The sequence below is a fragment of the Strigops habroptila genome, chromosome 11, assembly GCF_004027225.2.
Source record: "Strigops habroptila isolate Jane chromosome 11, bStrHab1.2.pri, whole genome shotgun sequence".
Classification (NCBI taxonomy): domain Eukaryota; kingdom Metazoa; phylum Chordata; class Aves; order Psittaciformes; family Psittacidae; genus Strigops; species Strigops habroptila.
The window spans coordinates 1,594,019-1,606,361 of NC_046360.1; the positions used below are offsets into that span (position 1 = coordinate 1,594,019).

General features: G+C 49.6%; 1 protein-coding gene across 1 annotated transcript in view; it reads left to right on the forward strand.

Annotated features, from left to right (window-relative positions):
* Window positions 1-12,343, forward strand: part of SSH1 (slingshot protein phosphatase 1) — a 34,727-nt gene that overhangs the window by 4,702 nt on the left and 17,682 nt on the right. The gene's annotated exons all lie outside the window — the stretch shown is intronic.

The following is a 12,343-nucleotide window of genomic DNA, read 5'->3' on the forward strand; positions in this document are numbered from 1 at the left end:
CTTTCCTGGGTATTAACCATTGGGAATTTGACTCCTTTGATACTGGGGTTGGAAGCAAGAGGGTGGAAAGGACTGAGATAGCTGCTGGAGAAGAGGAAGCTCCTCTTGCTGGCATTTTGCTGAGACCAAAAGTAGTAATGATGAGGCCAGTTTAGTGGGACCTGGCCTAATGGGGCTCTGAGTAATTACATGGGTTGCTCACTCTAACCCCAGCTGCTGCAGACAGCTCTTACCCTCTCACCTGCACACCCCAATCCAGAGATAAAGTGTAAAAACACAACAGTAGTTCAGCAGGCTTGGTCTTTTCTCCTTGTTACTCCTTCCTACTTCAGTTATGCTGGTTTCAGGTAAAAGCATTACAAATGAACTCAATGAGAATATACAGCTAAAGCATTGGGAGATCATTGGCGTTGTGGCTGCTTTTGGTCTTTTTGCAAGCCAGGCATGTGCATCCATCACTGACCAGAGCAATCATGGGGGGAGATGTAGTGAGACTGGGCTTAAAGGCTGATGATCTTCTGGCTGTTGAGAAGTGCTGCAGCAATGACTGCATACTGAGAGCCCAAGAACTTCGTCTTTCAGTCTCTTGGGACTGCTCTTCTGTATATGATTTGCAGGATAAGAATCAGGTAATTAAATCACCAGATAGACCTCGAGAATAGGATGGCTTTTGTGCAGAGCCTTTGCTGTACTCAGGAGAGAAACACTGCCAAGGTCTGAAGAGAACGTGTGGCTTTGGTGTGGACACAGCATGGCTGAGCAGTGGAGCTCCTCTGAGCGGGAGGTGGGTAGATCCTGTCCCCTTCCTGCTGGATTCCTCGGGATCAACGAGCTGAGACTTTACCCAGTGCCCATGGGGTGGCAGAATTGCTCAACTTCATTGTGCTGCTTCTCCGACAGCTGAGTTCAGGAAAAAAAAAAGCAGGAACAGGCTATGATGGCATTTGTGGATCTTTAAATCCCGGTCTAGCCTTGGTGGAGACTTAGGTGACATCTCTGCTTTGTCACACATGCCCTGAGCGCTGGGGGCAGCAGCCCAGTGCCTGACTTTGGAGACCTCAAAGATCCTTATGGTTAGTAAAAAGAAGGGTTGTTGGAAACAAGACCCCCTTGCTGCCAGCTCAAACCATGCTTCATCCATACAGGGTGAACGTGCTATTACACACTTATGACATACTTGCTCATCTGCTTGCTGAACGGATTATTTTCATTCATTCCTAAAAATTCCAGGATTTTAATTTGAGGATGTGTAGTTGGATCTGATTATATGAACTATCTGATTCTTTTCTTGGAGGAATAGGTCTGTATCATGGTTTTATAACGTCTTGCTGCTCGCTGATCTAAGAGCAGGAGGCTTTCCTTATGGTTTCTGTCACTTCAAAATGCTTTTCTCTCCGTTTTCTCTCTGAAACAGCCTCTGCCCTAGGACGGACTGAGGGGACATGTTCTAGGTTCAGCTTTCTTTCACAGATATTGTTGCTTTATGCATTGTGGTAGACATTAATGTGCTTTAAAGTCTTCCTTTTCTCTCACTTCCCCAAACTGCTGCAGAAGCCTTGGTAAGGTAACATCCACACTGTTTCCAGCAGGCAGCCAGGAGCCCATATTGCTCCCCCAAACCCTTATGTTTTACAAGATTGGGATCCACTGGGTTCAGTGTGATTTTTCTTACCCTGCTCCTTGGTGCAACCTCTCTAGCACCAAGTCAAAGGAGATGTGTTACAAAGCCAGTGGTATTGTGAGTGTTGGCTGTTGTGAACTGGCAAATGCAGGAAGATAATCACTGGCTTTAATTACAAACACAAATAAGTTTGTTTAGCCAGCCATTCTGTGACCTTTACCAGTATTGGCTTTCCAGTTACAGTCAGAATGTGGTCAGAAACAGGGCTGGGAGGGTGGTTTTGGGCACTTCTGCAGGGAGATGGAGATTGAGCTGCTGCAGGAGCCAGTTGTCTCCAGCCTGTGTTCAAGCCTGCAGATCGATATGGAAAGAACTGTTCCTGTTTGGAACCACTAAATCCAGTTTTAGGAGCTGGCAAGAGCAGCTGTGGGAGATAAAGGTTTTTGGGATCCTGCTTGTAGGCATTTGCAGAGTGTTTTAGTGGCATAGGCTGTGCTGCTGCCTCTCTGTGTGGAGACCCTGCATTGAGAGCACTGCCTGGAGCATCCAGGGTCCTGCTGAACAGTGGTAGAGAAAGAGACTGGGGCTCTTCCTGTCTTTGCTGATGCCATCGTGTGTGCCTCGCCACGTTCCTTAATGTTCCTGAACCTCCTCCTTCCATTTGCAGCCTGGCAGGTGTCTATTAGCTCATCTTCTGAAACACTCAGGGTAAAGCATTAGGTCTGTGTGGTTTTATTCAGCAATAAAACCTTTCAGCTGAAAGAGTCATCTGGCTTTTGAGCTCTGAGGAACCTACGGCTGTTTGGGTTGGGTAGAAGGCAGCATGTCCCTCTGGCTTTCCACCTCATTTACTCGCCTTTGTGTTCTGCATGATGACCTGGTCAGGAAGGAACATGCTGCATCACCCTGGTTTGATTACCAGCTCTACAGTCCACTTAGCTGCTGCTTTTTTGCTGTAGTTGAATGAAGTGATTTTCTCTTTTGAAGGTAGTGGAGTTACACTGGGCATTGGTTTGACTCTGTTTTGTGTTTGCTGCTGGAATTAAGTGGAGCCCTCAGGTTGCTGTAAACTCCCTTTGCAACTGGGTTGTTAACAGGAGTAATGACTAAAGGCAGACTCCTTATAGAGCATCACTGGATTTAGGCTGGGTATTAGGACAAATATCTTCCCCAAAGGGATTGCCAAGCATTGGAACAGGCTACCCAGGGAAGGGGTTTCAAAGATGTGTGGATGTGCACTTGAGGACATGGTTTAGTGATGGACTTGGCAGTGCTGGGGTAACAGTTGGACTCAATAAGCTTTAGGGTCTTTTCCAACCTGAACGATTCTGTGATGCACTCCACAAGACTCGTCATGAGGAGGCTCTTTGGTTAAAATCACTGTACTAAAGCAGGGCCCTCACTGGCCTCTTCAGCATGGGAACTTGAAGGGTGAATGCATCTCCACTGTTCAGGCTCTTCTTGCTGCACTGAGTGCCCACCACAGCCAGGGATGTTATATATGTATATTATATGTTAATGCACCAAAAATTATTTATTAACACCTTGATCTTTAACTCTCTTAGGGATTTGTGAGCATGTTTTGCTGGAGAGAGCCCTGAGTGAATGACTTCTATCTGCAGCTTTGGCTTGGTTGATGGTACTGGAAAGGTACAAGGGGCTGGGGGTCCATCAGGCAGCAGCCTTGAGGATGTATTTGTGGGGACAGCAGCTCATTACATACATGACACGTCCTTCTCACTGCAGTATTTATTGTCCCCCCGTTACTTGGTGGGAGCTCTTGGGGCAGAACCTGCTGACTTCATTAACTGTTCAAAACAGGACGCTGAATCACATCCTGGCAGGGCTGCAGCATCCTGCCTTAGCGTGCTCCATACAATGGGGAGGCAAAGTCACAGGCTCGTGACCCTTTCTGGCCCGAAGGTGTGGCCGTGGAAGCTGATGGAGATATAATTAGACCTTTACATTAGTGGTGGGTTGTGTGGGGTGTTCAAAGACCACGGAGCCGAGGAGCCTGCACTTAGTTGACACTTATTTAAGCTCTGGCCTTTCCAGGAAACTGTTGCTGACTTGAAGTTGAGCAACAGGAGGAGTTTACTTGGATGCTGGTAGAGTAACAGCAGGAGGTCTGCCAGTGATCAGCCCCTCTTTGGAACTCTAGATAAATACCCTTTTCTTTTATTCTTTTCATTTTTTTTCCATGAAGCATCAGCAGTTTGGCTCGAAACAAACCGACTGGCCCCGTTATCAAAGGTACTGGCTTGGCACTGAGTTTTGTTCCTGTAAAAGGCTGATGTGGTTACTGTTTATTTAGGTGTTAGAGCTGGGTCAGAAAAATATTTTGGTTCCAAATGCCTCTTGATTTGAAATACCTTAATCTGTGATAATCTGTTGCCAAGATCTGTGAGTCAGGGATTTCTTAGGCAAATCGGAGCTGTGGTCTGCTGACAAGTGCTCTTCAGATGTGAAAGCACAGAACACCTCCACAGGCATGGTTTGCTTTTCATAAAGAGAGTGATGGATTGTGTTTTATTTCCCAAACATTTACATATCCCTCTGCAGCATTTGAAGCCCTGCTGCAGAATCACATCACTGCTCCACAAAAATAAACCAGAAAGCAAAATAAGCCAAAAATAAGCCCAGCCTCAAATGGGTTAGGAGGCAAACCTGCATCTTAGGTGTCCCTTAGTTGTGCAGGTTTATCTCTGATCAGAAGGACTCTTCTCTGCAGAACTTGCCTTTCCTCTCGGAGAGCTTTATTCCAGGCAGGAGTCGGTGGTGTTGAGCTCGTGCAGCCCAGGCAGGTCTGCATCAGCTTTCCATGACGTGAGGTATAGTGTCCATCCCCAGGGTGTGAACCGGCGGTGGTTAACATCGCTGCCAGAGCTCTTCGTGTGCACAGACCCCGTCCCCTTGCAGCCAGTGCAAAGGTTTCTCTTTTCCCACAGGAGAGGTAGGTTTCCCTGTGTCCTTCCTGGGACAGGAGCAGGAACACACATGGAACCTGCGGAGCAGCCCATGTGTTGTGTGTTCGTACCCACCTCAGCAGGTCCTCACTGTTGGTATGTCAAGGTATTCCCCATTGCACCAAACTCTCACAGTGTCCCAATACTGACCTAACCCTTGTTGTAGGACCCAGATGTGATGCTCACAAAGACCCTGTGCAGAGGGACTCACCAAACCCACTCCAGCTCGCTGATGCTTCTTGACGCAACCCTTGCTGCAGGAATCACCAGTGAGGGTGGGTGCTGGGGGGTCTGTGCTGGTGTGCTGCTGGGCAGAAAACCTCTGGGGCTGAGCATCAGAGGCCAAAGCATCCAGCAATGCAGGAAACGGGACAAAACGTCCCTTTCAGCTGTTCCGGAAGGCTGCCAGGTTGCCTGTTTGCTCTGTCTGCCATCCAAAGGGTCACATCCAGCACTCGCATCCCTGCGGAGACCGCTGCCTGTGGGTCTGCTCACAGCCTGCCTGCGTGTGGGCATCTCCCTCCAGCCCTGCAAAGCGTTTTGGGCTGCAGATGTGTTCTGTCTGCAACACCGATTCTGGTTGTAAAAGATGGGTTTAGAGTGGAGGGGGGAAAAGAAGGATGATCCTGAGGTTTTCACCAACACTTTTGATTCTATGATTCTTTTCCATCTTAAGCCAGCTTTGCCCTTGGCTGGCAGTGTCCTCATTTCTGGGGTGCACCCTCTCCCTTGTGGGGTGCTGGCTGCACACCCTTGGGGTGTTGAGGCAGGCTGTGGTCTAGCTAAACACTGGAGGTGGTGTCTGGGTTGAGCTAGAACTGTTCTCACTCTGCTTTTACCCCGCATGATCCGTCTGGATTTATTTGACTTTATTTTTCCACATTACCGACGTGTCAAGTGCTCCCTGGTCTGTGCTGCCTTTTTTGGAGTCATTCTGAAACCCAGCAGCTAAACTGTTTCTTGGGTTGCTGTGCCACCGCTGCCTGTAGGGTTCTCAGTTGTGCTTCCCATGCTTGTTGTCTGTGTCCTGGCTGACCTGGCTTGGAAGCTGCTTGGTCCATCCTTCAAGCTATTATTCACCTTCCTTTTCTTCTCCAGTGGCGCCACGGCAGAGTTTCCACTTGTTTCTCTGGGAGACACCGAGTGGGTGAAGTGGGGTGACTTCATGAAATAGTTTAATGGATTAAAACAATGAGTTGACAGGAGGAATGCAGGAGGATCGGGCGATGTGCCGACAGCTCGGCTGGGGAGGAGGATGGGAGCTCCTGACACCTCCCTGGCACTCCTGGGCTTGTGGTCTGTCCTCTCCCTTCCTGTGGTCACAGAACAGCTATGGCAATAACGTGGCAACAGCAACATCCAAAAGAGGGACTTGTAGGAAAACACAGGGTGTCTTTTAGTGTGGGGGAAGAAGGGAGACGCTGTTCTGGGAATAGCCGGTTCCCTCAGCCCACCAGGGTGCTGGGGGGACAGCCTCTGTATGGCTACTTCTCTCCTAAGCACGAGAGAAAGGTTTCTTTATAGCAGTTCAGTGGGTTGGGGTTTGGAGAGGACGGGTTCCAGGCTCCTGAGACAGTGGCTGTCACCGAAATGCCATCATGTTTCAGTGGGAATCTTGGGAACGCCTGCTGCGATTCCAGCCATTCGTTCCAAGCACATCACGTAGCTGGATGATGCTATGATCAGCCCCGTGCCTTTTTGAACTCAGTGATCAACGGGATGAGCAAAAAGGATTCCTTTTTCCCTGTGAAACAATCTCTTATTTTATTTGGCTCTTCACCATCCCAATCCTAGGGATTCCTAGAATTTTCTCTTTCCTGGCTGTTTGTGAGCTCTTCCACTAACTGATTTTGTGCAAGCCTGCTGGAATGGACACCAATCCTGATAATTCATCTGCTTCCCTCTTCCTGCCCTTTCTCTTGGCTGGTTTATCCAAGCTGCTCATGCTCTGCCCTCGGGGCCGTGTGCGGCCCTGGTTGGGCTCCATGCGGAGCTGGGGTGATCCCTGCTCAAGCCCAGTGTGTTGCTCACCCTGTGCTGGAGGCACATCATCAGCATCAGTCCATCTCTGCTGGGAAATCAGCTTTCGTGGCCTTCATGATTGATTTCAGCTTTATCTTTCTCCCCTTTGTGCCGGAGGAGGGTTTGTGTCTGTGAATGGCCCGCAGTGTCTCCAGCCCTTCTTAGCATTCCTGCGCTGGGGATGTGGCCCACGCCTTGCGGCTGAACAATACATGCTCAGACTCCCCTTTTGTTGCTGCACTGCTAAGAACACGAGAGCAAAGCCTGCCCCGGGTCTTGCTGCCTGCCTGGCTGCCTTTGACATGGATGGGGAGATGTTTGCCCCCATGGGGAGGCATTACAAGCCCCCCCCTCAGCATGGAATGCTGCCTGTCCCCCTTGCAGGCGTCTTTCTGCTGTTGCATGGTGGTGCCGTGGCTGTGTCTGAGGAAGAGGAGGTGTTCTCTGTGTGTCTGAAGTAACGTCAGACCTCCGCAGCTTACGTTTGGGTTTCTTCATGGGGAATGAGAATGATGACTTTTGTAGCCTGTTAAAGCTGCAAGTGAACATGGCCATGGGTATGGAAAGAGCCCTGAAGGCAGCTGCAGAGGTGGAGCGCCTGAATCCAAGAGGCTCGCCAGCTTTAGCTGTGTTGGGCACGTGCAGTTGCGATCTCAGGTCAGTTTATCAGCATATCGCAAAGTCTGTGCATGTGTGCAATGGAGCTTTGGTTTAAAACTGTAGTGCACGTGTTGGACAGGCTGCCCAGAGAAGCTGTGGCTGCCCCATCCCTGGCAGTGTTCAAGGCCAGGTTGGACACAGGGGCTTGGAGCAACCTGCTCTAGTGGAAGGTGTCCCTGCCCATGGCAGGGGTTGGAACTGGAGGAGCTTTAAGGTCCCTTCCAACCCATCATGATATATGATGTGAAACTGGTCTTTCCCTGGTCATGAGCACTCACCCCTCCGCAGGACCCCACTCCATGTTAAGCTGGGATGGTTGTGGTGATACTTGCAGCTGTATTTGTCAAGGTGATTCCTTTATGTTTCATTTCATCTCTCTGTGGCACTGGACTCTGCGTGACTGGCGTGAGACACAGAGCAAAGGCCACTTGGAAACACCCAAAGAGCTATTTTAAACAGCATGAGAAAGGACTTGCTGCCGTTCCAGCTCCCGTGGCTGTTTCTCAGGTTGTACGGTAGCATGTCAGTGACTCGCTTTGAAGTTCATTTTGTTCCCTGGCGCCGTTTTGTGTTGCTCAGGCCCCTTCTGAAGGCCCCTCTCTTGGTCAGGAAGTGTTATCTGATGTTCCTCCTATCAAGCCAAAGCAAGCAGCCAGTGTGCTGTAATTGTCAGCGTGACTTGGGAAGCAGGGACCAGCTGCTCCTTGTCTTCCTGCTGCTGCTCTGCCTGCATCTTCCTCTCTGTTTGATGTGCTCCTGTCCAGTTTAGTTTTGTTGCTATTTCAGCGTGCTCTGTCTCAAAATCCACCCTTTGGCACGTCAAGGGCCTGTGGGAGCATCCAAGGGGAGCTCCCCTCTCTGCTCTCTGAGCTCCCTGCCCTCGACCTGCCCTGGCTGGAGTGAGGGTCCCCGAGGAGAACACAAAGCAAAGCCAGGCAGAGCAGATGCTCTTGTTCACTGCATGAGCTCAGCACTAAAACACGAGCCATAAGCAACAGATCTGAGCAGCACTTGCACTAAACAGGCTGCTTGGCTGCGATCAGCAGCAAGCACAAAGACAACAAGTTCATTACGGCTCCAGAAATCCCGGGGGTCACTGGAGGTGTGGGGATGAGCCCAGCTCCTTGGGCATCCATGCATGGAGCGATCCTGTGGCTGTGCTGGGAGCAGCCGGGATACCCGGCCAGGCACAAACTCTGATATTCCTGTGTTCTGCCTCTTTTAGCTAGTTTTTAATCCTTACACTGGCAAGAGGTTGCTGAATCAACCTTAGGGTTATCTGTGTCTTCCAGGGAAAGTGGTTTTCTCTCTACTAAGTTCTGTGTATGGATGTTTAGTTTGAGATGAGTTGTGTAAGAGTGTTTTCTTGTATCCTGCAAGAGGATTGTGTCGTATGTGAGATTCCCATTAAAACAGGGAACTCGAGCACCCGAGGTATTAAAGGTTTCTTTGGGGAGCACACCACAACCTGAGCCCTAAGGGCAAAGCAAAGCTTAGAGAACACTGCGACTGGCAGCTGGTCCAGCTCACTCTGTCCGCTGACACGAGCAGCTCTGTTCCAAAATCCAGTATATTTAGCAGAATCCTCACTGGCGTTTTTGGACCCGGGGGACAGCGTTTTGTAACACTGACAAGGCACTGCCTATTGTGTGCTCGAGCAGCTCGACGTGTAATTGATGTGTGTTGCAGCCACGCTCTTCTGGAGCTTTCCCAAAGGGGAAGAAATATTTCCTTCTCAAGTTGAGCAGCACGGAGCCAGCGGATGGAGCAAGGGACAGTGAAGCAAGAGGCACAGGGGCCTGCTCACAGTGGCCATTAAGCACCTTCTCCTTGCCATCCAGCTGGGTGGGAAGGGACCTTAAAGCTCCTCCAGCTCCAACCCCCTGCCACGGGCAGGGACACCTTCCACTAGAGCAGGTTGCTCCAAGCCCCTGTGTCCAACCTGGCCTTGGGTCTGTGGCAAAACCTGTGGGCTCTGCATTTATTCAAGAGCCTGAAGTGACTCCTGTAAAGCAGCTGTGCTGGTCAGGATTCCTGGAAGGGCATCAGGGGATGGGTGGCCATGGATCCTGTGCCAGCGAGGCTGGGTGGAATAGAACAGAGAGCTGCTTCTTCCCCTGGTCAGGCTCGTGGTGCTGGTTAAGGCGAGCATGCCGTCCTAGTTTATGCCTGGAGAAAGGACTAGTCAGGGGTCTGTAAGCAACAAGTCTTCAATGAATTTGTTCAAACCAGCCACTGAGAAATGAATCCTGAGCCACCCGAAAGACTTTCTTGTTCAGCAGTAGCTCAGTCACTCCGAAAATCAAACCCTGGTGGCTGTAGAGTAAATGAAGAGGCATTTTGACAGCTGATGCCTTTATCATGTCTGTGTTACAGAGCTGCCATGCAGTGCTTTAACTGTAAAAGAATGAAGAGGCATTAGTTTGCTGTGATGCTTATCTAGTTCTGTCCCAGGGAATTCGGACTTCCTGCGGCAAGGGGCTGCGGTGCTGATAGGCGCTGCGCTGCCTTGGGAAGCAAACAAACAAACAAAGTCTGGAGGAGGGAAATGATTAGACGAGCCTCAGCTGGTTTTCCCCCCTCCTGAATGGCCCTCTTTCATCAGGAGATGTTAGGACAAGTGCTTTTTCAAGCCAGGATATCAGTGGAAGACACAGTGTTCTGTAAAAGTCATCCAGTTCCTGGGTAGCATCAACAGACGCGATCGCTCTGCTCTGCACAGAATATACGGTCGACCTTTTCTTTTCCTTCTTTTCTTTTCTTTTATGGCTTTAGAAGCAAAAGGATGTGAGTTTTACAGCTAGTTATGAATCTTCTCAAATTTACTGACTTCTGTCTGACTCTTGGGCCAGCACAATGCTTCTGCTGTTCAAAGAGAACCAGTCCAAATTAGTATGTATTAGCCACTCGTTTTTCTGCTGCTAACAAATGCTGCTTACTGGGGCATTTATCACTGCTCCCGAGGGTCAAAAGTTGGGATGTTCTTTAAAGGGAGGATTTTGCTGTTCTTTAGGAGATCTTTCTAAACAGGCTGAAGTTTTAGTTGTTTTCTGGGAGCGCAGGGTTTAAAAGAGGGGTTTAAACTGGGTTGGAATATTGTGCCTTGCCTGTTTCTCACTTTTATTTCATTTAGGTGTCTCTTAGAGCAGTTGTATGAAGTGACTGAGAGCGAAGAGTGTTCCTAGAGTGGAGATAAGGCTCGGTGTGGGGTAATGCTGCTGTTTCAGGATGATGGAAAGTAGGAGCTTTGGCAAAGAGGCGCTTGGGTGCGTTCCCTCCGTTTGGCACGGTGCTGGTCGTGTAGAAATGGGAGCTTATGTGGAAACTGGGGAGGTAGAGGCAGTCTGACTCGTGGTGAGCTGAGCTTTGTGAAGCTGGTACCCGGGTTAGGGAGCCAGAAGAGAAATCTTGCTCTCGACGGGTTCTCTGGCTGTGCTTTCCGGTTCATGTCCATGCAGATGGAATACGTGGGGACAAACACTTTGCAGTGTGGCTTGTCCTTTTCCTGCAGTCCCTCCCTGCCCCTGTAGCACGGCTGGCTCATTTGCCTGCAACTGGGAATATTCTGCTTTATTATGGAAGATTCCCTGACTCTGAGAGGAGAACATGAGGCAAGATGAACTGTCAGAGCAGGAGCTGCTGGTGCCTTTTGGAGGGAGCTCTGTCTCTTCTGAGGTTTTTCCTGCTGCAGAAATCCCAGTCAGTGCTTTATTAGGGATAAAAGAATATCCCTTGGGATACTTTTTCGCTTTCTGAGAGAAGTATTTCCCAAAATTCTTGGGGCATGAATACTGTGAATTATCTCCTCGTGTGTTATCATTCCCTTCCCGATGAGTGTGTGTGAAGCTGGTGTCTGGCTGAACATCCCAGACGTGGTGTTGGTGTCACTGCTTTTGTGTATTTCTGGCCTTTTTTAACGCTTTCCTGTGAGATCTGGTGTGTGAAGGAAACAAGACTCTTCCTGGCTCGCTTTGGGAACGAAGTGAATTCCCGTTTGCAGGAGTTCTTGCCGTTAGCCTGTGTGCCAGGCAGAGCGGAGCCGGAGTTCGGGATCGCGAGCAGCTCCTGTTCAGACACAACTTGCCCAGTGAGTGGTGAGTGCTGGAACGCTGTGGGAGTGTACATGGACAGTTGGTTTCATGAGAGTGCAGTTATCCTGCTGGCATTTGATTGACCTGATGTGTGACTTGTGGTGCCTGGGATTTAGGTGAAAACTTCAGCTCGCTTTTTAGAGCCAGCTGGAATCTCGGATTTAAACCTGATCCTGATTTTTGTGGGAATTGTGCACCTTGAGGAGTCAGTTGGGAAATGAGGGAGCTTTGCCTGGGAACCTTGGCTGTGCTCTCAGAGAAGGGAAGAGCTGAGCTTGCAGCAGACATGAAATTCCTGCCTACTGCAGTGGAATGGAGCATTAGTGCTCGTTCTGCCCAAAGGCAAAGGCCCCGGATAAAGTACAGAGTGCTGGGAGTAGTAACTCCTGTGGGATCGTTTTCTGTAGCATAAGTAACTCCCGTGTAGCACAGTCTCATAATGGAGCATTTATATGGAGGAGATAGCAGACAGTAATTAATGAGGAGCTATGTTTGGAAGTGTGGGGCGGCAGAAAATTGGGCTTTGTAGCGAGGAATGTCTCTGGTGGTGTTGGAGCGGCGTAGGAAGTGCAGGGTAAGCAGTTGCTGTGGCAGCTAAAAGGTAGCTCAGGAGACATTGATGTTCAGCCTTGTGGGAAATGCTGACTTTTAGTCCAAGACTAAAATGCTCACAAGTGCCTGATGATTGTGTGTAATTAGGTTTGTGCTGGTGCTTACTGTAACTGCTGGTTTGGTTCAGCCTTCTCTTCAGTTACGTTCTGGGGCCTGTGTCTTTTCACTCTGTGGACATACTGTTATGTATCTGCACAAACTACAGTCTCCTGCCTTATCCGTTGTCTTTTCCAGGATGGTTGTATCCAGCCAGAGCAAAGCAGAGTCTTTGCTCTTGTGTATGTTGTTTCCCCCCCTGAGGTTTCAGTGCAGTTTCCTTTCTCTGGCGATGGGCAGGTTTCATTGTCCCTCCCTTCCTCTGTAAATCTACA